We start from the raw sequence: 25,169 nt of genomic DNA, 5'->3' as shown, positions 1-25,169 counted from the left end.
TCTGCTCAGATGGAGAAATGAATCATCACTTATCTGCAGTCTCACTTAAATATGACTACAATTGTAGTTTGTGAGCTCTGATGCAAGCAGAAGCCTTGTCCACACACACAAGTGAACGATTCTCTCCCACCGTAACCGGATCCTTTTCCTTCCAAGTTGAAACTCTGAACAAGTTCTATTTCGGATAAAATGCTTGACTTCACCTTATCATGGTGGAGTGGTTGTTTATTAAAACTTTCCCTTCTAATATGCTGTGAAATTGATGTTATATATTTTTTTAAATCAATAGAATGAGAACGAGTCTCTCACAGACTCTGGATTGTGCCTGAAGCTAGGATTGAAGTTAAGGGATTTAGGCACAAACAATTTGACAGGAAATTTGCCAGAATCTTTCAGACACACAGCCTCCACTTCTGAGAAGGAGCAGGTCAACAGGTGGATGCGATCACCATCAAATCCCTGTTCGCTCGAGGTCAAACACTCTCCGGACTTCTCTGATATCCTGTCCTGTTGGAGCAAACATTTCCTACAATTGAATCGTGCAAAAGAGTGGCCTCTATCTTCAGTTCCCAACACAAATCCACTGCCTCGCCACTGAGGAGAGAGAGTGTGGACTTGGAAAGGCACAGCAGGGCAGGCAGCACACGAGAAGCAGGAGAATCGACGTTTCAGGCAAGAACTCTTCATTTGAAATGAGGCTTGTGAGCCGAGGCGGTACAGAGACAAATAGGAGGAGGCAAGGAGTGTGGTAGGTGGGTTGAGGTGCAGGTATTGTAAGATTGGTTAGATAACGAGATTTATTTTTATTCTTTGATTTTTCAACAGTCTCTTTGGGCATTTAGAATCGTGGGAATGGAGGTGAGGGCATTTGAATGTTACTCCTGCCGAATGTGAGAGGTAAGGGTCATGACTATTGTCCCTGCTGACTACATCTGCGGGAAGTGCACCCAACTCCAGCTCCACGACAACCGCGTTAGGGAACTGGAGCGAGAACTCTATGAACTTCGGATCATTCGAGAGGCAGAGAGGGTTATTGAGGGTAGTTTCAGGGTGGTAGTCACTCCTCAGGTGCAAGAAAAAGGCAGATGGGTTACAGTCAGGGGACGGAAGGGGAACTGGCAGGCACAGCAAGGATCCCTTGTGGCCATTCCCCTTAACAATAAGTATACCATTTTGGATACTATTCTGGGGGACGGCTTACCAGGGGAAAGCAGTGGGGCACAGGGCTATGGCACAGTGTCTGTCCCTGCTGCTTAGAAGGGAAGGGTGGAGAGGAACAGAGCAATAGTCATTGGGGACTCCATACTTAGGGGACAGATAGCAGGTTCTGTGGGGACGAAAGAGACTCACGGTTGGTGTGTTGCCTCCCAGGTGCCACGGATTGTAATTCTCCGATCGTGTTTTGGGATCCTTAAGGGGGAACGGGAGCAGCCCCAGGTCATGGTCCATCGAGCACCAACAATATAGGTAGGAAGAGAGATGGGGATTTAAGGCAGAAATTCAGGGAGGTAGGATGGAAGCTTAGAGCTAGGACGAACAGAGCTGTTGTCTCTGTTTTGTTGCCCGTGCCACGTGCTAGTGAGGTGAGGAATAGGGAGAGATTGGAGTTGAACACGTGGCTACAGGGATGGTGCATGCGGGAGGGTTTTGGATTCTTGGATAATTGGGGCTCTTTCTGGGATGGGGAGGACCTGCACAAGGAGGATGTTCTTGGTCTGAACCAGAAGGGTACCAATATCCTGGGGGGATATTCGCAAAGGCTATTGTGGGTGGGTTTAAACTAATCCAGCAGGGGGATGGGACCCAAAATTGTAGTTCAAGTATAGAAAAGGGTGAGAGTATGGGGATCCGAAATCAAGTATCATGGTCGCAAGATGGCACCGGCAAGCAAGATGGTGGTTTGAAGTGTGCCTACTTCAACTCCAGGAGCATCCGGAATAAGGTGGATGAACTTGCAGCATGGGTTTGTACCTGAGACGTCGATGTTGTGGCCATTTCGGATACATGAAAAGAGCAGGCACAGGAATGGTTGTTGCAGGTCCTAGGATTTAGATGTTTCAGTGAGAACAGAGAAGATGGTAAAAGAAGCATTCTTGGTCAAGGACAATATTGCAGTTGCAGAAAGGATGTTAGGGGACTCGTCAAATGAGGTAATATAGTCTGCGGTGAAAAACAGTAAAGGGGAGGTCACCCTGTTGGGAGTTTTCTATTGGCCTCCAAATACTTCCAGAGATATTGGGGAAAGGATAGCAAAGATGATTCTCGATAAGAAAGGAATGAGACAGACAAGGTAGTTGTCATGGGGACTTCAACTTTCCAAATATTGACTGGAAACATTATAGTACGAGTACTATAGATGGATCCGTCTTTGTCCAATGTGTGCAGGAGGGCATCCTGACACAGTATGTAGACAGGCCAACAAGGGGTGAAGCCACATTAGACTTGGTACTGTGTAATGAGCCCGGCCAGGAGTTAGACTTGGAAATAGGTGAGCACTTTGGTGATAGCGATCACAGTTTTCTTATTTTTACTTTAGTGATAGAAATGGACAGATGCATACCAATGGTGAAGATCTAAGCTGGGGAAAAGGCAATTACGATACGATTAGGCAAGATTTAGGAAGCATTATATGGGGAAGGAAACTGCTGGTTTTGGGCACATTAGAAACATGGAACTTAATCAAGGAAAAGTGTCCTGGGTGTCAAACATCCGTATGAACCTGTCAGGCATGGAGTAAGCTGTAGAGTGGGAGCTGTAGTTTACAAAAGAAGTGGAATCTCTGGTCAAGAGGAAGAAAAAAGCATATGTTCGGATGAGATATGAAGGCTCAGTTAGGCCGCTTGAGGATTACAAGACAACCAGGAAAGACCTAAAGAGTGAGCTCAGAAGAGCCAGGAGGAGACATGAGACGTTGTTGGTGGATAGGGTAAGCGTAAACCGTAAGGCTTTCTACAGGTATGTAAAGAATAAAAGAATGGCAAGAGTAAGATTAGCGCCAATCAATGATAATAGTAGGAAGTTGTGTGTGGAGAAGAGGACTAATCGGAAGCACAAAACGCAGATCTTTCAACAGTATTTTCTCTAGAAAACGACCATGTTGTCGAGGAGAATATTGAGATACAGGCTACTAGACTAGGTTAGACTAATGAAGTTCACAAGGAAGAGGTATTAGAATTCCTACAGAGTGTGAAAGGAAGTAAGTCCCCTTGGCCGGACGGGATTTATCCGAGGATCCACTGGGGAGCCAGAGAGGAGATTGCCTAGCCTTTGACATTGATCTTTAAATCGTCATTGTCCACAGGAAGAGTGTCAGAACACTGGAGGATAGCAAATGTAGTTCACCTGTTCAAGAAGGGGAGTAGAGACAACCCGAGTAATTACAGACCAGTGAGCCTTACTTCAGTTTTTTGTAAAGTATTGGAAAATGTTATAAGAGACAGGAGTTGATAGGGTTAACTTGATTAGGGATAGTCAGCACGCTTTTGTGAAGGGTACATCGTGCCTCACAACCCTTATTCAGTTCTTTGAGAGTAAACCGGTTGATATAGTGTAAATGGTTTTCAGCAAGGCGTTCGAGAAGGTTCCCCAGAATAGCCTGTTGTACAAAATATGGAGGAATGGGATTATGGGAGATATAGCGGTTTGGATCAGTAATTGGCTTGCTGAAAGAAGACAGAGGGAGGTGGGTGATGGGAATTGTTCATCCTGGACACCAGTTCCCAGTGGTGTACCGCCAGGGTCGGTATTGGGTACACTGCTGCTCTTCATTTTAATAAACGACCTGGATGAGGGCGTATAAGGGTGGGTTAGTAAAATTGCAAACCCTGCTGGCTGGATCAGTCCAGAATACGTTGCTCATTCACAAAACCAACTTCTGAAGCCCACTGTCTCTAAACACATTTCAACCCCACGGTTGCACAGAGTTTTTCGCTTTATTCAGTGTCTTTTCGCCTTTGGGCGACAGGTTGATGTGGATGGGCTGGGAAAAGACATTGACGTGTTCGCTTAGCCATAATGATATCAAATGGCGGGATAGTGCTTGCCGGTGAAATGGCCCCCTCCTATTCCTCTCTGTCTGTGCTGTTTCTGACAGAGGGTTTTAAACAATAACATGATAAGGACACTGTGAACCTACACCACGGAATACCAAGGTCCTCCACTTTATCCCACCGCTCTCACAGCTGGAATACACAGCTCCTGTTGTAGCTTTAGATCAGACAGTGGAGGATTCTCCCAGGCGCTCTGTCAGACTGCATGCTCCTTCACACAGGTTTCCAACTGGACACATGGAGCGAACGGCCGTGTGGATATTGGGGTTTCAGGAACAGATTTCCCCTTTGCCTGGCTAGAGTTCTGGCCACGGTAATAATCATGAATTTCGGACATTCTGGATCTTACTCTGGATTTTTATCACTTTACAATTTAAACTGAAATTCAATTTACTCTTGCATAGCATTCTTATATCTTCAGTATTCATGAAACCTTTGCAACATGTCCTTGGATGTAACCATGTTGAATATTGATGATGAGTGCATTATATGTCTTGTTGTCTCTCGGAACATGCAGAAGGAAGATAGTGAAGTGTCGTTGAATCGAATTCTGTGCCAAATTGAAGCCGACCGAATGAGAAGTCCTGTGACAGCGATAATATAACATTGTCTGTAAACAACGCGGCGACCCACAGAAACCCAGTTTTCAATCAAGTCTATTTTGCACAACGTTTGTCTATGTCCCATTTCCTGAACTAGATGCTCGAAAAGTCACAGGTCCATATCAGTTCCTCCTCCTCCTATGCCTTAGCTTTAATTTCAAAACCACAGCAAAAGTAGAAACAGGCGGGTCGAAGGTCCCAGAGGTACGATTAGGGCACTTTATCGGCTTACTGCCGACGGGTCCAGTGGAGCAACTGATCAGCGCTTGGTACTTAACAGCATGTAAACACGCCGCAGTTGTAATGCCAATTGTTATCTCAAGCTTCATTTACTGACGTTCATCAGGAATTATTGGAGCATCAGACTGAAGGCAAACAGATGGCAATGATAATGATGCTTGACATCGACAGGTCCATTCCTACTCACTAGAATCACTATTATATTACAGATCACGTGAGCGGAGGAGATGATGATCCTTATGGTAACCTGAGACAGTGCGACAATTAATCCCACGTTGTTAGTCTCACTCTGTACCATAAACTAGTTAGCCAACGGACTGAGCTAACTGGCTTCCATTTAATGCAAAGCTAAAACAAACAGCTCAGCACATTAACAATCTGTAGTAGTTCACGGAGAACCAGCTGCTACACCTTTCAACACCACCAGATCTTCTTACACTTCACATGTTCAGTTGCAGGTATTCAGCAATTTCTTTCCGAAACGTAAGAATGTCACTTGTCTAGGGGCATGATCTTCGCTTAGTAGCTTGAGTTAATATTGGCATGTGAGAATTTCTTACTTCAGGTCGCCATCGAGCCTTGGTTGCTGGATTTCACTTTGCCCGGTCGCCCTATCAACTGTTTGATAAAAACAAGATGTAAACTATGAAGATGCACTCCTTGAAATAACGTAGTGTTCAGGGGTAATAAATGTCATGGTAGTGGGCATGGCACAGTACCACATGTGGTGAAAGTGAAACAAGTGTTACAGGATGTTCACCCACACAATCCCACTCTGAATAATTCCACCATCTGGATGTTTGCACAGTTCTGGGTTTGAACTTTCGGAAGTGGGGACGGGAAAGGATTAGAAACAGCGCTGAACAGGTTGATGGGAATGGTCTGGTATCTGAGGAATGTCAACAATAAAGGTCATTTGGAAAGTTGGGACAGTTTTCCTTGGAGAGCAGAAGGCCGAAAGCTGGCCTTGTGAAACCTTTCCAAGACATGAGTGGGATAGGCAGAGGAAATATGGAAGGGAGAGTGCTGCCTACGCCCGAAAGGATTGAGAACGATTCGGCAGATATTTAAAGTCATTAGTAAAAGAAGAAAAATGTACATGAGGAGAAACGTTAGGGTCTGTAAACCAGTGCCTGACATTGACAAAGGGGCAGTTTCAATCGAGTTACTTAAAAACTAATTCGATGTTTATGTTGTAAGTAAAAGTGTGGAGAGTTACAGGGAGAAGACAAGAGAATGATATCAAAAGAGAAACACATTTATCTCTGTGGAGAACCAGCACAGCTAAGGTGTTTTGTGAAACATTTGTGATTCTGAGTGGAATCATAGACCAACAGAATGTAGGGAGTTAAACAACGGTGATATTGGCAAATCCGGGACACATCTACACAACAGAATCTTAGCCAGCACGTACATGTCACATAGAGTGAGGGTGGCGCTGCCTGATAATCCTGCAGGGTGTCCTGCGGATCAGACACAGCACCCTTCATTACTCAGAGAAGGTCAGGGCTCTGTAGCGCGGCCAAGCAGCCGAAGCCGCGGGATTCAGGTTCCAATTTGGCAGGTGGTGGAGGTTGGAATTCCACTGCTGCAATTTCGTCGCATCAGCTGCAATGTATTAAAGTGCCGTGGTCAAAGGACAACTGCGGGTCTGTCTCTTGGAGAGTAAACTGCAGTGTGGGAGAGTGCAGATTTTCTCCAAGGGGTCAGTGTCCGTGCTGTCATGACGTGTTCGCCTTCCACACGATAAATCGCGGGCTCAAGCAGCTCTCCTGCTGCTGTTTCGTTCCAGGCAAGTTGAGTTTTCACTGGAACCGAAGAGAGACGGTTGTTTCGTCGCTGTTGTGAAACAAAGTCCTGCGGTGACTCTACTCGTCGTTATTTAATTTTCTGGCGGAAGGGAAAATTATTACAATGAATTGCGAAGTCATATGCTCCTAAATTTCTTCTATTTCCTTCTTTTCTGTCCTGGAGACGGTGGAAGGGAAAGCTAATCTAATCGAGAATGTGATAGATGAAATTGACTTTCTATGGCCCATTCTTATTGTGCTCTTTCTTTCTCTCTTTTCAGCACTTTCTGGGAATTGGTGGTGCACTAAGGCTCCCGGATGCTTGAAAGAATAATTTGGAATTGCCCTACTGTTCGTTGTGAGATTAGTTTATGGCTCATGCCCTCGGACTGTCTCAAATTCTGCATTCATGCTTCGCTGTGTCTGAAAATGCATTTGGTTTGTCATTTTTGTTTGTGTTGCGTGTTAAATCGTGACTGTTTTGCCATCCGCTCAATACATTACGAGATAACACAGTTTGTGAGATAATTTCCAGCAGCAAAAATCCTCAACTGAGGATCCAGGAATATTTCACGAAGTATGGTCAATCGGGACAAAAGTAAGGAAGTCTTTCAGTTCTGCAGTTTTACACAATGCTACCTTTCCGTTGAACAGTCGAATAGACTAAACTATTGCGCCACAGCGAGCGATGGCAAGCCCCGCTAACAGTAATCCATTAAAGGGGGTGTAAGCGACACAACGTTATTGAAGTACACAGCATGGCAACAGAGTCTTCTGTGTATCTCGTCCATGCTGACCACATCGCCAAAATTAAACAAGTGCCATTTCCCAACATTTTGCTTCCAGTTCAGCTTCTTTCTATAGTGTAGTGGTTGTCACATACGCCTCACCCACGAAAGGTCCCCAGTTCGAAACTGGGCAGAAAAAGCCCTGGTGAAACGTTGTTAAGTGTTTCTCCAACTGCTTCTGAACATATGCCATTCTGTTTAAGATTGTAGTTCCCGTCTTCTAATCCTTCCACAAAAAACAGTAACACATGTGCATTCCTTGCGCAGGTGGCCCATTTCAAAGCCAAGGAGAACGCTGATGTGCTGGTGTCACGGTACACCAAGGATTCCTAATGTAGCCCCTCTGTCAAATGTACCCCCAAGTACTCTCTGACAGGCCTCATTTGGAAGCTGTCTGCCGTTATTCAACGTGCGAGAATTAGCACCAGAAGTCCTGAATCATGTTTTTGCACGTTAGTAGCTCATTCCGTCAGCAACAGCAATAACTGAATTTAGAATCTCAGAGGAACCTCTGGACTTGTGCTGTCATAGCGTCACTAATATTAAGGTGCGCCCCGAGATCTAAGCCACGTTGGAACTGAAACGGAGGAATCGACAGAGAGGCTACAGAATGACATCGCATCCATTTGGTTTTCTTTAAATCACTGACGAGCAGGAAAATGTAAACGGGGAGAGCAAGTGGAGAAGTGAGGCAGTTGCAGCTCTGGTGAAATTCCTTCTTTGTGATTCACTCAGCAACCAGAGACGTGAAGGTGACTCAGGCGTGAGAGCTCTTCACATCGAGAACAAAAAGCACTCAAGGGCAGTTAGCACCTCTTTGACATCTTATGGGGTGGGGGGGGGGGGGAATCTCCTTTTGACTTCTGTAAATATGTTCAGAAACTGCCTTTTGCATTGACGTGAACAGAAACTGAATCTCTAATAAATTTACTGAGTCGCTTCCCATCGATTCCCACACAGGTTTCCAACTCAGTTGGCAGCCATGTAGCTCATATCCAGGTGGAGACATCTCCGCAGCAAGTTGCACGGTTAATGTAACAGACAAGGAAAGTGCCAACTCGTACCGGCACCGAGGTATGAGCATGCTGACATTGTGATCTGTCTTCTCGGATTGTACTGCTACCGCGGCTTTTCAGGTAGAGAACATTCTTTGTGACGCTTATTCTGCAAAACAGTCACAGTGACTAAAACTATGCTGCACGGTATGATGTGGAACACGGCCTGCTCAGCTTTGTGCATTTTCCCTGTAGTCCGGTGTGTTTCTTGTTCTGTGTAAATGTGAAAGTTGATCTGTTTCGACCAATGGGCGAAATAATTTACTAAAGCAAGAATCGACTTTCCAGTAATGTCATGATTATTTTATCAAATCATGACGGAACATTTTCTCTCACACTTGCATATACATTTGTAGCTGAAAAGAGTCTCAGAAGATAGATTCAGCTTTCCATTGGTTTTTGTGTGGTTTGATGGGCTAACTTTATCTGTTGCAAAATTGACGTTGTAGTCGGGCATATCCCAGCTGCGATGCGAGCAGGACAGGGATCACAGAATGCTTTCCCTGTGAGTTTTCTTCTGTTGTTTTGCAGGAGCACAATTGAAAATGTATGAAAATAGATGGCACGATTTCGGGTGTTACCGTGGCCGAGTGGTCTAAGGCGCTGGAACGAGGTTCCAATCTCGAAGGGGACGTCGCTTCCAATCCCACCAGTGTCATTTCTGTGGGTCAGCAGCAAAGCTGCAGCGTGTTTAAGTGCCGTGTTCAAAGCAAACAAAAGAAAACCCAGAACTGGTGGGTTTGCTACTTGAAGAATTAACTGCGGCGTGGGAGAGTGCAGACTATCTCAAAGGGATCAGTGTCCATGTTGTCATGATCATGTTCGCCGCCCACACGATAAATCGTCGGCTCAAGCATCTCTACTGCTGCTGTTTTGTTCCAGACAAGTTGAGTTTTCACTGGAACCGAAGAGAGACTGTTATTTCATCGCTGTAATGAAACAATACATTTCACACGCTTTGGGCAAGACACAGACCCCTTAGTAGAGCTTACACTGATAGGACAGGGCGAGTTTTGCGTGCGCTGTGCCCCCGCATTACTACAAGCAACTTTTACAAAACAAGGCACAGGCGCTGCCTCCTCCTCCGAGAGCCAACTGTTATTAGCTGATCTCCCATAATCGCTGTGGGCACAGCAATAGAACCATGCAGGCCAGCTATTGTCCTCCCAAACACATACAGTTACTCTCATACAGGGAGCAATCCTGCCATCAACAGAACACCCGTATCACCCGCAGCAGTATTGGGAATCTAATCAGTTATTGAATCACCTTTTCACCAAGGAATCTTCGTGCCCACAACCAGCCCATGTAACGCTCCCTTCCTACCTATCTCGAAGCTTGGAAGACCATGAAAATGGCACTTTGTGCAAGATCTTAGGGCTGTCAATGCCATTGTTGTTCCCTGCTTCCCAGTAGTCCCAGACACAAATGCTATCCTGACCAGTATCCCCGCCTGCTCCAGCTGATATTCTTGTAATCGACCTTTGCTCAGCCTCATTCTCCGTTAAGTTGCCCCCTGAACCTTTATGTTTTTACATATGGCGGCTGCCAAAATACATAGACCGGTTTTCCCTAAGGGTATTCGGAGAGCCCCACAGTTTATGCTGCTGCAGTTTTCCTCACCCTGTCCACACTTCACCTACCAGGCCACAGCACCTTCCTCCAATTTGCGGATGGCCTGCTATTGGCTTCCACCTCCGCTACTGCATGCAAGCAGTTTACGGTGGCCTTGCTCTGCAGTCTGGCACAGGATGTGCATAGGATGTCTATCAAGAAAATGTAGTTGTGTCAGCAAAATGTCTAATATCTGGGGTGCAATCTTTCCTATGGCCTCAGAGCACTATCCATGGAGCAATTAGCTGTCATCACCCAGATTCCCCTGACTGTCACAAACAGGCAGCTGCAAGTGTTTCTGGGGCTGGTAAACTACTGCAGGCCCTGGATTCCTGTCCATTGTACTATTGATGCACCTCTGTGGGAGGCAGCTTCCCCTGCCTCCCACAGCCAGCCAGAGTGAAGTGGACACCCAAAATGCAACGGGCATTCACTAACTGAAGCAACAACAAATCTTAACTCCTGCTCTGGAGTCCCAGATTACTCACAGGCCTTCTATTTTTATGTAACCAAGTCAGAAGGGTTCACGTCTGGCATTTTAACACAGCTTCATGGGGCTCTCCGTCGCCCTGTTGCGTTTTATAATGCTTAGTTACGAGAATGCCGCATGTTTGTGCACGGTGGAAGCAGCCACAGTAACAGTGGATAAGGCCACCTCCATTGTACTAGATCACCCGTGTATTGTTTTGGTTTCACTGTTACTCTCCCTGCTGCTTAATTCAACAGCAATACAACTCAGAGAACTGGTCATGAGGTCGCTTTATGATCTAGGCATACCTTTCCCTACACCGCGCCCTAGCTTTGAACCCCGCCACCCTAATTCCTCACACCTAACATGATTCTGAAGACAACCACAACTGCTTGGACCTGGTTTGGCATTCCTGACAAAGGGGTCCTGCCAGAAACGTTGATTTTCCTGCTTCTTGGATGCTGTCTTAACTGCTGTGCTTTTCAGCACTACTCTCATCTTGACTCTAATCTCCAGCATCTGCAGTCCTCACTTTTGCATGGTTCAGCAGGTGTCCTGACTGGTCTGAGAAAACCCGGACAAGATTCTTTTAACCAGTGGCTCTTCCTTCCGGCCATCAGACCAATAGACATTAGCAGGACATGCCATCTGCACCCTCTTCACCACTCTCGAATCAGCTGCATTATCAGATGGTGTGTCCACACAGGTGGCAGAGCTCTTTGGTCTCACCAGAGCCTGCCTCCTGGCACAGGGTAGCACAGCCAATGACTACACAGACTCCAGATGTGTCTTTGGAGTCGTTCAGGACTTGGGCACAATATAGAAACAGAGGGTGTTCATCAGCTTAGCAGGGAGACAACTCCAACATGCTGCACTCATTGCCAACATCCAACAAGCACTCCTGCTACGTGCCGCTGTCGCAATTATAAAATGTGACGCCAATATCTCTTCCACCGATCCCGTCACCCAAGCAAATGCCTCAGCTGATGCAACGACCCGGGAATCTGCACTACCCCGGCCACTTTTGCCCTGCAGACCCCCAGGGTGGTGAAACCGCCAGAGTCCCCCGACTCTCTCGATGCAGTCCCAACAGATCAGCAAGCCGCCATGCCAGAAGTGCCCACCCACAGCAGAACCACATAAAAAACACAGAAGCATGTCGGCAAAACATAGAAATCATGCCTGCCACGCCATGGGCCCGCATTGGTGCCGTACAATCACTGTTCTCACAGGTCCTTACCCACCCCTGCATCTTTTAACTGAAAGCCCACCTGCTCTTAATGGCCCTGGTGGTACACGGAATCGGGCACACAGGCAAGATGCTGTCAGCCATTCTTTGTATGCAGCGGGAGTCGCTGCACCTGCCCAAGCTCTGCTGTCACAGTGCCTCATCTTTCTACCGAAAACTTCAGGGAAGCTGATGGCCAAAAGTGACTACATGCCAGTTCCTGATGGTCTATTCACCCACCTGCTAATTGACCTTGCCCACATGCCTCAGAAGGAGGAATAAAAAATTGTCCTAGTTATTCTCGACATGTTTTCAAAATGGGTAGAGTCATTCCCCATCAAAAAAAAAATGACGCCAGGGCAGTGGTAATGTGTATCCTGCAGGACGTTATTACATGATTTTTATATCCCAGAGCATAAAGAAACATACGGGGGATGGTGCATGGCATCATGGCCAAAGGGTCTTGTACTGTACTGTTCTGTGTTCTACGTTCTGTATGGTAAACTGGGTAATAGGCTCAGATCAATGTAAAAGGATATGGCATTCAGGAGGAGCTAGTCGACTGGATACAAAATTGGGCTTGATGGTAGGAGACAGAGGGTGATGGGAGACATGTTGCCTTTCTGACTAGAGACATGTGACCAGCGGTGTCGTGGGTCCCCTGTTGTTTGTCATTTGGATCAATGGTTTGGATGGGAATATTAGTTTTGTGGTAAGTACGTTTTTTGGGGTGGCACTGAAATTGGTGGTAAAGTGGACAGTGAAGAAGGTTATCTGTGATACAACAGAATGAACAGTACTGCTGGGATAGTGGGCTGAAGAATAGCAGATGGAGTTTAATCAGATAAATGTGAAGTGTTCCAATTTGGTGAAACAAACCAGGGTGGGACTTGTACAGATAATGTTCGGACCCTGGGTAGTGTTATCAATCAGAGACCCAGGGACGTAGGTACACAGAGTTTTCAAAGTGGTGTCACAGGTAGACAGGCTGGTGAAGCAGGTGTTTGGGATGGTTACCTTCATTGGGCAGAGCATTGAGAGTTCGAGTTGGGATGTCATGTTGTGGCTGTAAAAGTCATTGGTGGGGCCACCATAAAAACATTGTTGATCAGGAGGAAGTCCTCATCTGGTTCACTTAGGTCCTTTAGAGAAGAACATCTGATATTCTAACCTGGTCTGGCCTGCACGTGACACCAGACCCACAGCAATATGGCTGACACTGTGCTATACTCTGGGTAATTGGTAGTGGGGCAAAGAATGTTGGTCCAATCAGTGACCCCCGCATCCCATGAATGAATAAATAAAAGTACATATGTCCCTCCCTACCTCTGCAAACCCCTCCAGCTGCAGCAATCCGTACTGGCTTTGTAACACCGTTCAGGCCCTGACCACTCTCTGTAACACTCTCACCACCTCCAGCACCTTGACCTCTCCCTGTTCCTTTTGTGACATAAAACCTTGACAATTATTCCCTCTTCCATCTGACCTTCTCCTGCGAGCAGACCCTTTGCAATCCCTTTAAAATTTACTCCTAAAACATTCTCTCACTTCAGGATTTTAAGTACTTTTTGGTGATCCTCTAAGCCCGACAATCTAATATGATCCTTTTTACTTGAGTGTGGGACCGGTGGGGATTTCTTGCTGAGAATTTGTCTGTTTCAGTGGAATGTCCTTTTGTTGAGTGTTTTACACAGCTCCTCTTTATCTTCTCTAAAGCTTCCACATCCTTCCTGTCATGAAGGGACCAAAACTGAACACAATATTCTAATTGGCATCTAAACAGGGTTGTATAGAGCTGCAGCATAAATTCGTGGCTTTAAAACTAAATCCCCCAGCTAATGAAAGCCAATACATCATACTCTTTCCTAACAACACTATCAGCTTGGTGGCAAATTTGACGGATCTCTGGTCATGAAATCCAAGATCTATCTGTTCCTCCACACTATTCAGTATTCTGTCTTTACTCCTGTATTCTGCATTCAAGTCTCACCTTCCAAAATGCATCACTTCACACTTTTCCAGATGGACTTTCATCTGCCACTTGTCAGCCCAGCTCTGCATCATGTCATTGCCCCGTTGCAAACTCCAACAGTCCTCCACACTATTCACCACTCCACCAACACTTGTGTCATTGGCAAACTTACTTCCCCACTCTTCCACTCACACATCCATGTCATTCATAAAATCACAAAGAGCAGAGATTTTTTGTCCTCTGGTCACCACTGGTCACCGAGCTCCAGGCTGAATGATTTCCATCTGTCATCACCCTCCATCTTGTATGGGCCAGGAATTCTGTATCCAGACAGGCAGGTTTCCATGTATCCCATGCCCTGTACTTTCTCAATGAGCCATAAATGTGTTTTGTCACATTCTCAAAGGATTCAATAAGATTTGTGAGGCATAACCTGTCCCTTACAAAGTCATGCTGACTCTCTGTAATAAACTATGGTTTTCCAAGGAATCATAAATCCTGACTCTCAGAGTCCTCTCCAATAATCTGCACAGCACAGCCAGAAGACTGACAGGTCTGTAGTTCCCAGGATTATCTCTATTCCCTTTCTTGAACAATGCATGGCTGATTCACCTAACCTGCTCATCTTTGGGCTGTGGGTGGAAACCGGATCACCTGCAGACATGGCGAGGATGTGCAAACTCCACACAGACAGTCGCCTACGGCTGGAATCGAAATCGTGTCCCAGATGCTGTGAGGCAGCAGTACGAACCACTGAGCCACCGTGCTGCCCCATGTAACTCTCTGGAGCCTTGCTTCTGATCCTTGGTTCCTCAACGTTAAGTTAGCTTCCTTATTCCTCTTGACTAGGTGTTGTACATCCCTTGGAACCTTGTCAAATGCTTTGCTGAAGTCCATGCGGATAACGTTGACTGCTCTGCCTTCATTTATCTCTTGGCCAACTTCTCAAAGAGTTAATCCGGATTGTGAAATACTGTTTTCCACTCACAAAGCTATGCTGACTATCTCTAATCAGCCCTTGCCATTCGAAATATATGCAGCTCCTTTCGCTCAGAATCTCCTCCGATAACTTACCCAGCACTGGGCTCACTGGGTTGTAATTTCCTGGTGTTTCCCTGCAGCCCTTAAGTGATGGAATAGCATTAGCCGCCCTCCAGTCTTCCGGTAACTCATTGTGTCTGTTGATAATATAAATATCTCTGTTAGGGACACCGCAATCTCTTCCCAAGCTTCCCAAAATATTCAAGGATAGACATAATGAGCTACTGAGGATTGATCTACCTTTATTTGTTTTAAGATTACAGCACTTTCTCATCTGCTGAGCATTCTTTCCAAGACATCGCTATTTATTTCCCCAAGTTCCCGAGCTTCCATGTCTTTCGCCACAGTAAATTCTGACAACACTATTTTGTCTAATATCTCAACCACCTCCTGACAGTTAAGGTGCCCTATTCTTTACCAAGTTACTCTTTAGCCCTTATTGAAACTTTTGTAAAGGTTCTGAAAATTCAAATAAACCGCATCCTCGGTACAGCCACTCCGACACCCGTATCTATACTGCCATTTATATCCTCACCAATAAAAATAAAATCCAACAGGCTCAAAAACATGTTTCTAAGGGTCCAGTTATTGTTCATTGACATATCCTTTCTCACACATTCCAGCTCCCGACTTACTGTCAGGCTAACACTGTCTGGTTTCAGACTGGCAGCAGAAAGGGTTATGGGAGTTCTTGTTTATCAATCTGAAAAAGGTAGCTTACAGGGACAGCAGGTAATAGAGATGTTGGAAATAGGGGGGGTCGTGGGGACTGACGGACATTATGGAGATAGGGAGTGCTGTGGGGCCTGAAAGAGGCCAAAGAGATCTGCAGGGCTGTTGGGCCTGAAGGAGGTTGCACAGATCAGGAGGATCATGGGGATTGAAGGAGATTACTCTGAACGGGAGGGTTGTTGGGTATGGATGAGATTATGGAGATAGGGAGGGTCGTGGGGCCTATTGGAAGTTATGGAGTTAGGGAAGTTTGTGGGGAATGATTCGGGTTACATGGAAAGGAAGAGTCGTGGGGACTAAAGCAGTTTATGGAGTTAGGGAGGGCTGTGGGGACTGAAGGATGTTATATAGATAGTAAGTTTACAGAGAAGCACAGGAAAGAAGAGCAGGTATCGGCCATTTGACCACAGAGTCAGTCGCACCATTCAATATGATCACAACTGATCATTTAACCCAGTACGGTATTCCTGCTTTCACACCTTACTCTGATATTATAGTGACTACTGGCATTTAGTGATACAGGGGGCTGTAGTAACTGGGACGGGGTGGAGGTGGGGGTGGTGTCTTACAGAGATAGGGAGGGTTGTGGAAGCTGGAACAGGTGACAGGTGCAGGGAAGGTTTTAGGAATGGAAGGACTTTACATGGATTTGGAGGAATGCAGGGATGGGACGTGATAACAATGACAGGGAGGATTTTGGGATCTCGATCTGAGACGGGTACAGCTGAGAACAGAAGTGAGTCAAACAGTCAGGGCAAGCAGGGAAAAGGTAGGACTAATAAATTAAACTGTATTTATTTCAATGCAAGGGGCCTAACAGGGAAAGCAGATGAACTCAGGGCATGGTTAAGAACATGGGACTGGGATCTCATAGCAATTACAGAAACATGGCTCAGGGATGGGCAGGACTGGCAGCTTAATGGTCCAGGAGACAAATGCTACAGGAAGGATAGCAAGGGAGGCAAGAGAAGAGGGGGAGTGACATTTTTGATAAGGGATAGCATAACAGCGGTGCATGAGGGAGGATATTCCCAGAAATACATCCAGGGAAGTTATTTGGGTGGAACTGAGAAATAAGAAAGGGATGATCACCTTATTAGGATTATATTACAGACCCCCCAATAGTCAAAGGGAAATTGCCAAACAAACTTGTAAGGAGATCTCAGCTATCTGTAAGAATAAGAGGGTAGGTATGGTAGGGGATTTTAACTTTCCAAACATTGACTGGGACTGCCATCGTGTTAAAGGTTTAGATGGAGAGGAATTTCTTAAGGGTGTACAAGACAATTTTCTGATTCAGTATGTAGATGTACCGACTAGAGAAGGTGCAAACCTTGACCTACTCTTGGGAAATAAGGCAGGGCAGGTGAGTGAGGTGTCAGTGGGGGAGCAGTTTGGGGCCAGCGACCATAATCCTATTTGTTTGAAATACTGATGGAAAAGGATAGACCAGATCTAAAAGTTGATGTTCTAAATTGGAGAAAGGCCAATTTTGACGGTATTAGGCAAGAACTTTTGAAAGCTGATTGGAGCCAGATGTTTGCAGCTAAAGGGACGGCTGGAAAATGGGAAGCCTTCAGAAATAAGATATCAAGAGTCCAGAGAAAGTATGTTCCTTTCAGGGTGAAAGGGAAGGCTGGTAGGTATAGGGAATTCTGGATGATTAAAGAAATTGAGTGTTTGGTTCAGAAAAAGAAGGAAGCATATGTCAGGTATAGACAGGATAGATCGAGTGAATCCTTAGAAGAGTATAAAGGATGTAGGAGTATACTTAAGAGGGAAATCAGGAGGGCAAAACGGGGACTTGAGATAGGTCTGACAAATAGAATTAAGGATAATGCAAAGGGTTTTTACAAATATATTAAGGAAACCAGGGTAACAAGGGAGAGAATAGGGCCCCACAAAGATCAGCAAGGCGGCCTTTGTTTGGAGCCACAGAAAATGGGGGAGATGCTAAATTAATATTTTGCATCAGTATTTACTGTGGAAAAGCATATGGAAGATGTAGACTGTAGGGAAATAGATGGTGACATCTTGCAAAACGTCCAGATTACAGAGGAGGAAGTGCTGGATGTCTTGAAACGGTTAGAGGTGAATAAATCCCCAGGAACTGATCAGGTGTACCCGAGAACTCTGTTGGAAGCTGGAGAAGTGATTCCTGGGCCTCTTGCTAAGATATTTGTATCAATAGTCACAGGTGAGGTGCCAGAAGACTGGAGGTTGGCAAAAGTGGTGCCACTATTTAAGAAGAATGGTAAAAACAAGCCAGGGAACGACAGACCAGTGAGCCTGAACTCAGTGGTGGGCAAGTTGTTGGAGGGAATCCTGATGGACAGGATGTACATGTATTTGGAAAGGCAAGGACTGATTAGGGATAGTCAACATGGCTTTGTACATGGGAAATCATGTCTCAAACTTGATTGAGTTTTTTTGAAGAAGTAACAAAGAAGGTTGATGAGGACAGAGCAGTAGATGTGATCTATATGGACTTCAGTAAGGCGTTCGACAAGGTTCCCCATGGGAGACTGATTAGCAAGGTTGGATCTCATGGAATGCAGGGAGAATTAGCCATTTGAATACAGAACTGGCTCAAAGGTAGAAGACAGAAGGTGGTGGTGGAGGGTTGTTTTTCGGACTGGAGGCCTGTGACAAGTGCAGTGCCACAAGGATCGGTGCTGGGCCCTCTACTTTTTGTCATTTACATAAATGATTTGGATGCGAGCAAAAGAGGTATAGTTAGTAAGTTTACAGATGACACCAAAATTGGAGGTGTAGTGGATAGCGAAGAAGGTTACAACAGGATCTGGACCAGATGGGCCAATGGGCTAAGTGGCAGATGGAGTTTAATTCAGATTAATGCGATGTGCTGCATTTTGGGAAAGCAAATCTTAGCAGGACTTATACATGTGATGGTAATGTCCTAGGGAGTGTTGCTGACCAAAGAGACCTTGGAGTGCAAGTTCACAGCTCCTTGAAAGTAGAGTCGCAGGTAGATAGGATAGTGAAGACAACATTCAGTATGCTTTCCTTTATTGGTCAGAGTACTGAGTACAGGAGTTGGGAGGTCATGTTGCGGCTGTACAGGACATTGGTTCGGCCACTGTTGGAATGCTTTAAACAATTCCAGTCTCCTTCATATCAGAAAGATATTGTGAAACCTGACAGGGTTCAGAAAGAGATGTTGCCAGGGTTGGAGGATTTGAGCTACAGGGAGAGGCTGAACAGGCTGGGGCGGTTATCCCTGGAGCTTCGGAGGCTGAGGGGTGACCTTACAGCGGTTTACAAAATTATGAGGGGCATGGATAGGATAGGATAAATAGACAAAGTCTTTTCCCTGGGTCAGGGAGTCCAGAACTAGAGGGCATAGATTTAATTTGAGAGGGGAAAGATATAAAAGAGACCTCAGGGGCAACTTTTTCACGCAGAGGGTGGTACGTATATGGAACGAGCTGCCAGAGGATGTGGTGGAGGATGGTACAATTGCAACATTTAAGAGGCATTTGGATGGGCATATGAATGGGAAGGGTTTGGAGGAATATGGGCCGGGTGCTGGCAGGTGGGACTAGATTGGATTGGGATATCTGGTCGGCATGGACGGGTTGGACCGAAGGGTCTGTTTCCGTGCTGTACATCTCTATGACTCTCTCACTCATGGAGGTTATAGAAATAAACTGTATGGTCGCGTCTGGAGGAGATTAAAGGTATAAAGTTTTGTAGTTACCGAAGGAAATTACATCAGTCGGGACCAGCAGAGTTTACAGAGACTGAGTGCGTTTTAGAGACAGGAAGAGTTCATAGTCATCATTAGAAATGCAGAAACTAATTTATGAGAGAAGCAGAGTCACTCTGCTTTGTGCACAGAGACAAGGAGGAGTCTAACAGTTGGAGGAAGGTTATTAAGGTAGAGAGCTTTGTGTTGTCGTGACGGGGAAGGTTACAGAGATCATGAAGGTAGTAGGAGTTCAAAAAAGTCACAAAGACAGGGAGGTTTTTCAGGTCTGGAAAGGGCTGCACTGGCCGGGATGGCTTAAGGAACTGAAGAGTTGTTTTTCTTCAGTTAAGGAGAGATGTGACAGAACCCGGGATTAAAGGCAAAGGCAGAAACTTGGAGAGTTTTACTGATATGAGGAGCTTACAGGGATAAGCAGGATTGTAGGGGCTGATAGAGATTGGGGAAGTGGTATCTGTGAAACAGACAATGGAGAAACTGACAGACATAGGGAGGGTTCTGTGGAACAGATGAATTTACAGACAAGATGGTGATAATGAAGCCTGAGCATTTTCTCATGTTCCTTGCCCAGCATTGTTCTGACCTCATGTCCTCAGGTTCTGAATTAAAGCCCACTAACCCCTCCCTGTGCTGTTTACTGTGAGTAATCTTACAGGCTGCAGGATTTACTGAAGGCTCCAGATCTCACTCTCCATCTCTCTCTGGCTGACCAACTGTCTTCAATGTGGTGATGGACGAGACAGGAATTGGGAATTCTGCTGAGTCAGGGACATCGGGAATACCTACAGGAGACAGAGAAATAGACAGAATGGGAAATTAGATTGATGCAATGAAGGTTAAACATGGAGAATGACACTGAGTCCCACAGAGATCTAGAAAAGCCCAGTCTCCATCCCTGGCCTGTGCTACTGCATCTCTCTGGAGTGGAGAATTCTGTTGGCTCAGTATCTGGAGCAGCTGCAAGAGCGAGAGACACTGACAGAGGCAGCAATTAGACCCACACAGTGAGGGATATCACATGGAGAGAGACAGTGATATCAGCAGAGTGCAGGAATGTATCAGGATCACACAATGGTATTATCAGAAGTGGTTCTGACCAGTGAGCACTGCTACCAGTACTCAGGGAGGACTGAGCTATTTTATTGGGATAGGCTCCTCTGGTACCAGATTATGCAGTGTGCTATAAATGGACACAGATGAGGAGGGGGACAGGTCTGAGGTGAATGGAAATTCCCAAGTCCAAAGAGAAAGGTGGAAATATTGGAACACCATGGAGATGTGAATGAAGACCAAAAGAAAGAAACAGTAAGGGACTGAGTTTAATTAAAATACTACATTGTCAAACAGATTTCTGACAGGAAATTATTGGTTAAAATAAAGTAAATGCCATTTCCGCCCCTCATAATTCCTCATACACCACAAGTGACATCACTTCCGCCCGTCACATCATCGCTGATGTCACACACTCAGTGACTTCCACGCCCTCCCCACTGCCGTGTTTGCCACCACTTCCGCCCCCACCAACGTCACTCACCTGCATTCTGCTGACACCCCACCCCAGGTCCCACTGTCACCATCCCCGCCCCCAGAACCCTGAGGGGAACACCGCCCCTGCTCATGACCCCATCCCCATTCCCCCTAACACCACACTCACTCCAGTTACAGGCTCCGTCGCCTCCCCCCAGCTCCACATCTACGCCTGGTCCCAGCTCCCAGTCCTGCCGAGTTATCACCATTCCCCCTGACCTCCCCCTCACTGAGGACGAATGATCAGTCCTCAGCAAAGGCCTCACCTTTATCCCCCTCTGTCCACACATCAATGAATTTAATACACGCCGTGACATCGAACACTTCTTCTACCGCCTCCGCCTCCGAGCTTACTTTTACAAAGAAGACTCCCGCGTATTTTCTGAGGACCCCTTTGCCGGCCTCCAATAAACTCCATCCACCTGGGCACCCCGCGCTGGCCTATTACCTGCCTTCGATTTCTTCATTTCCAACTTCCACCGAGACATTTACCGCCTCAACCTATCTACCCCCCTCCAACCTCTCACCCTCACAACGTGCAGCTCTCCACTTCCTCTGCTCCAATACCGACCTCACCATCAAACCAGCAGATAAAGGGGGTGCTGTGGTAGTCTGGTGCACTGACCTCTACACCACTGAAGCCATGATGCCAACTCAAAGACACCTCCTCCTACCACCCCCTCTACCATGACCCACCTCCCATCACCAAACCGTCATCTGCCAGAGCATACAGAAGCTCATCACCTCAGGAGGAGATCTCCCACCCACAGCTTCCAACCTCATTGTCCGGGATCCCCCACTGCCCGGATCTACCTCCTTCCCAGGATCCACAAGCCTGACCACCCTGGCCGACCCATTGTCTCAGCATGCTGCTACCCCACCGAACTCATGTCTGCCGACCTCGACATTGTCCTATCCCCAGTCCAGGAACTACCCACATTCGTTCGAGACACCACTCACACCCTCCACTCCTCCAAGACTTCCGTTTCCCTGGGCCCCAACGCCTCATCTTCACAATGGATATCCAATCCCTCTACACCTCCATCCACCATAACCAGGACCTCCAAGCCCTCCGTTTCTTCATCTCCCGACGTCCACAACAGTACCCTTCCACCGATACTCTCATTCGTTTGGCTGAACTTGTCCTCACCCTTGACAAGTTTTCCTTCAAATCCTCCCACTTCCTCCAGACCAAATGGGTAGCTATGGGCACCCGTATGGGCCCCAGCTATGCCTGTCTCTTTGTTGGCTACATAGAACAGTCCATCTTCCGTAGTTACAATGGCACCACTCCCCACGTCTTCCTCCGCAACATTGATGACTGCATTGGCGCCACCTCGTGCTCCCTCGAGGAGTTTGAGCAATTCGTCAACTTCACCAACACATTCCATCCTGACCCTAAATTTACCTGGACCATCTCTGATACCTCCGTCCCCTTCCTGGACTTCTCCATCCCCATTAATGACAACCGACTTGACACCGACATTTTTTTACAAAGCTACTGACTCCCACAGCTAAATAGATTACATATCTTCCCACCCTACCGCCTGCAAAATTCCCAACCCCTATTCCCAATTCCTCCACCTCCGCTGGACCTGCTCCCAGGAGGGCCAGTTCCACCACAGAACAGACCAGATAGCCTCCTTCTTTAGAGATTGGAATTTCCCTTCCCACGTGGTAAAAGATGCCCTCCAACGCATCTCGTCCACAACCTGCACCTCCGCACTCAGGCCACACCCCTCCAACCGTAACAAGGACAGAACGCCCCTTGTGCTCACCTTCCACCCTACCAACCTTCGCATAAACCAAATCAACTGCCGCCATTTCCGCCACCTCCAAACGGACCCCACCACCAGGGATATATTTCCCTCCCACCCCTTTCCGCCTTCCGCAAAGACCGTTCTCTCCATGACTACCTGGTCAGCTTCACGCCCCCCAAAACCCACCCTCCCTTCCTGGCACCTTCTCCTGCCACCGCAGGAATTGCAAAACCTGCGCCCACACCTCTCCCCTCACCACCATCCAAGGCCCCAAAGGAGCCTTCCACATCCAAAGTTTTACCTGCACATCCACCAATATCATTTATTGTATCCGTTGCTCCTGATGCGGTCTCCTCTACATTGGGGAGACTGGACACCTCCTAACAGAGCACTTTAGGGAACATTTCTTGTACACCCGCACCAATCAACCCCACCGCCCTGTGACCCAACATTTCAACTCCCCCTCCCACTATGCCGAGGACATGCAGGTCCTGGGCTTCCTCAACCGCCACTTCCTCACCACCCAACGCCTGGAGGAAGAACGCCTCACCTTCTGCCTCGGAACACTTCAACCCCAGGTCATCAATGTGGACTTCACCAGTTTCCTCATTTCCCCTTCCCCCAACTCACCCCACCTCCAGCCTTCCAGCTCAGCACCACCCTCATGACCTGTCCTAATGGCCTATCTCCCTTCCCACCTATCCATTCCACCCTCCTCTCTGACCTATCATCCCCGTCCCCACCCCCATTTGTACTCTTTGCTACCTTCCCCCATCCTCCACTCTGACCTATCACCTTCTTCCCCACCCCATTCACCTGTGGTACTCTATGCTACTTTCTCTCCATCCCCACCCCCCTCTCATTTATCTCCCCACTCGGCAGGCTCCCGGCCTCTGTTCCTGATGAAGGGCTTTTGCCCGAAACATCAATTTTCCTGCTCCTTGGATGCTGCTTGACCTGCCATGCTTTTCCAGCACCACTCTAATCTAGACTCTGGTTTCCAGCATCTGCAGTCCTTGTTTTTACCTTATTGGAGGAGGAGACTACTGTGATAAGGCATTTTGTAGACACTGAACCAAGTTACAGGGATAGTGATGGTATTCAAATTTTGTGAGAAGATTTGTAGCTCGGGTGCTCGTTGCTCTGGTTCTGTTCGCCGAGCTGGATGTTTTTGTTGCAAACGTTTCGTCCCCTGTCTACGTGACATCCTCAGTGCTTTGGAGCCTCCTGTGAAGCGCTTCAACTAGCCACGAAACGACAAGACCAGCTATCCCTAGTAACCACGCAGACGACAAGCAACATGAATTTGACTGGGACAAAACTACCATTATAGGGCAAGCCAAACAAAGAACAGCCAGGGAATTCCAAGAAGCATGGCACTCATCCACAAACTCCATCAACAAACACATCGACCTGGATCCAATATACCGGCCACTACAGCGGACAGCTGAAACTGACAACCGGAAGTGGCAGGGACAGGCCACTATAAATGCCGGAGGAAACACCACAGAATGGGAAATTAAACAGATGCAGTGAGGGTTTCACGTGAAGAATAGCACTGAGTTCCACAAAGATTTGGAAAATGGAACGATGTTAAGTAATAGTCCCAGATTGCTGGAAGATGTCAGGATCACACAATTGTGTGGGAAGAATGGGTTTAGCTTCATGATGCCCTGGTATCAGTGCTCAAGGATGAGTACCCAGTGAGCTAGGTGAAGTAATGGCCTAGTGGTATTATTGCTAGAGAATGTATCCAAAACCTCAGCTAATGTTCAGGGGAGGCAGGATTGAATCCCGCCATCTGAAAAGGAGACATTTGAAATCAATAATTTTAAAAGTAATAATTAACAATCTACAAATAAGTATGAAACCATTACTGATGTACAACAAATCCAAACACTTGTCCTTTAGAGAAGGACATCTGCCCATCCTCACATGGTCTGCACGACATACCCACAGCAAAGTGTTTGCCTGTCAATTACCCTCTGAAATGGCCGAGCAAATTACTCAGTTCAAGGGCTTCTAGGACTGGGCAAGAAAGGCTGGTCAGCCAGAGACTCAAACATTCCATACCGGATTTTTTAAAAAATCTATTAGGATGGTCCCCCTGGAACTGTGCAGGGACCAGTGTCCTGGCCAATCATGTCGGTAGGTTTATGGACAAGGCATTAAACGCACAGAGTGGATGCAGGAGAAAGGAGCTTTCCAAATCCAAAGGGAAAAGGTGAAGCAATGGAACAGCATGGGAATGTGGCTGAAGACAAGCAGAAAGGAATAGGATGGGACAGAGTTTAACTAAAATTGTACATCAGCAAATAGATTTGTGACAGAAAATTGTGGAAGAGAGTATATTATGTTTTTTTTTAAATCGACAACGTTGCTGCAATAAGGTCGATGGATTTGAGACACAGAGATAAAAGAGATTTAGACACCAGGGAGACATGGATACAGGGTGAACAAAAATATTCAGTGCAAACTCAGGCAAAATCGGCAACGCTAACAAAAATGGATAACAAAGGTATTAAAAAGAAAGCATATGGCCTCGGATCATGAGGTAGAGTCAGTCTGAATG

General features: G+C 46.6%; 1 long non-coding RNA gene across 1 annotated transcript in view; it reads right to left on the bottom strand.

The window, feature by feature from the left end:
* LOC148145799 (uncharacterized) overlaps window positions 1-14,985 on the bottom strand; it is a 111,868-nt gene extending 96,883 nt beyond the window's left edge. Inside the window, exon 1 of the long non-coding RNA XR_015761320.1 lies at window positions 14,882-14,985. This is a non-coding gene — a long non-coding RNA (uncharacterized LOC148145799). The remainder of the gene's footprint in view (window positions 1-14,881) is intronic.
* Between the last annotated feature and the right edge of the window lie 10,184 nt (window positions 14,986-25,169).

The sequence above is a fragment of the Chiloscyllium plagiosum genome, unplaced genomic scaffold, assembly GCF_037043375.1.
Source record: "Chiloscyllium plagiosum isolate Xiang-an unplaced genomic scaffold, Cpla_swu_hap1 HiC_scaffold_24, whole genome shotgun sequence".
NCBI lineage: Eukaryota > Metazoa > Chordata > Chondrichthyes > Orectolobiformes > Hemiscylliidae > Chiloscyllium > Chiloscyllium plagiosum.
This window is presented reverse-complemented; position numbering and strand designations above follow the sequence as displayed.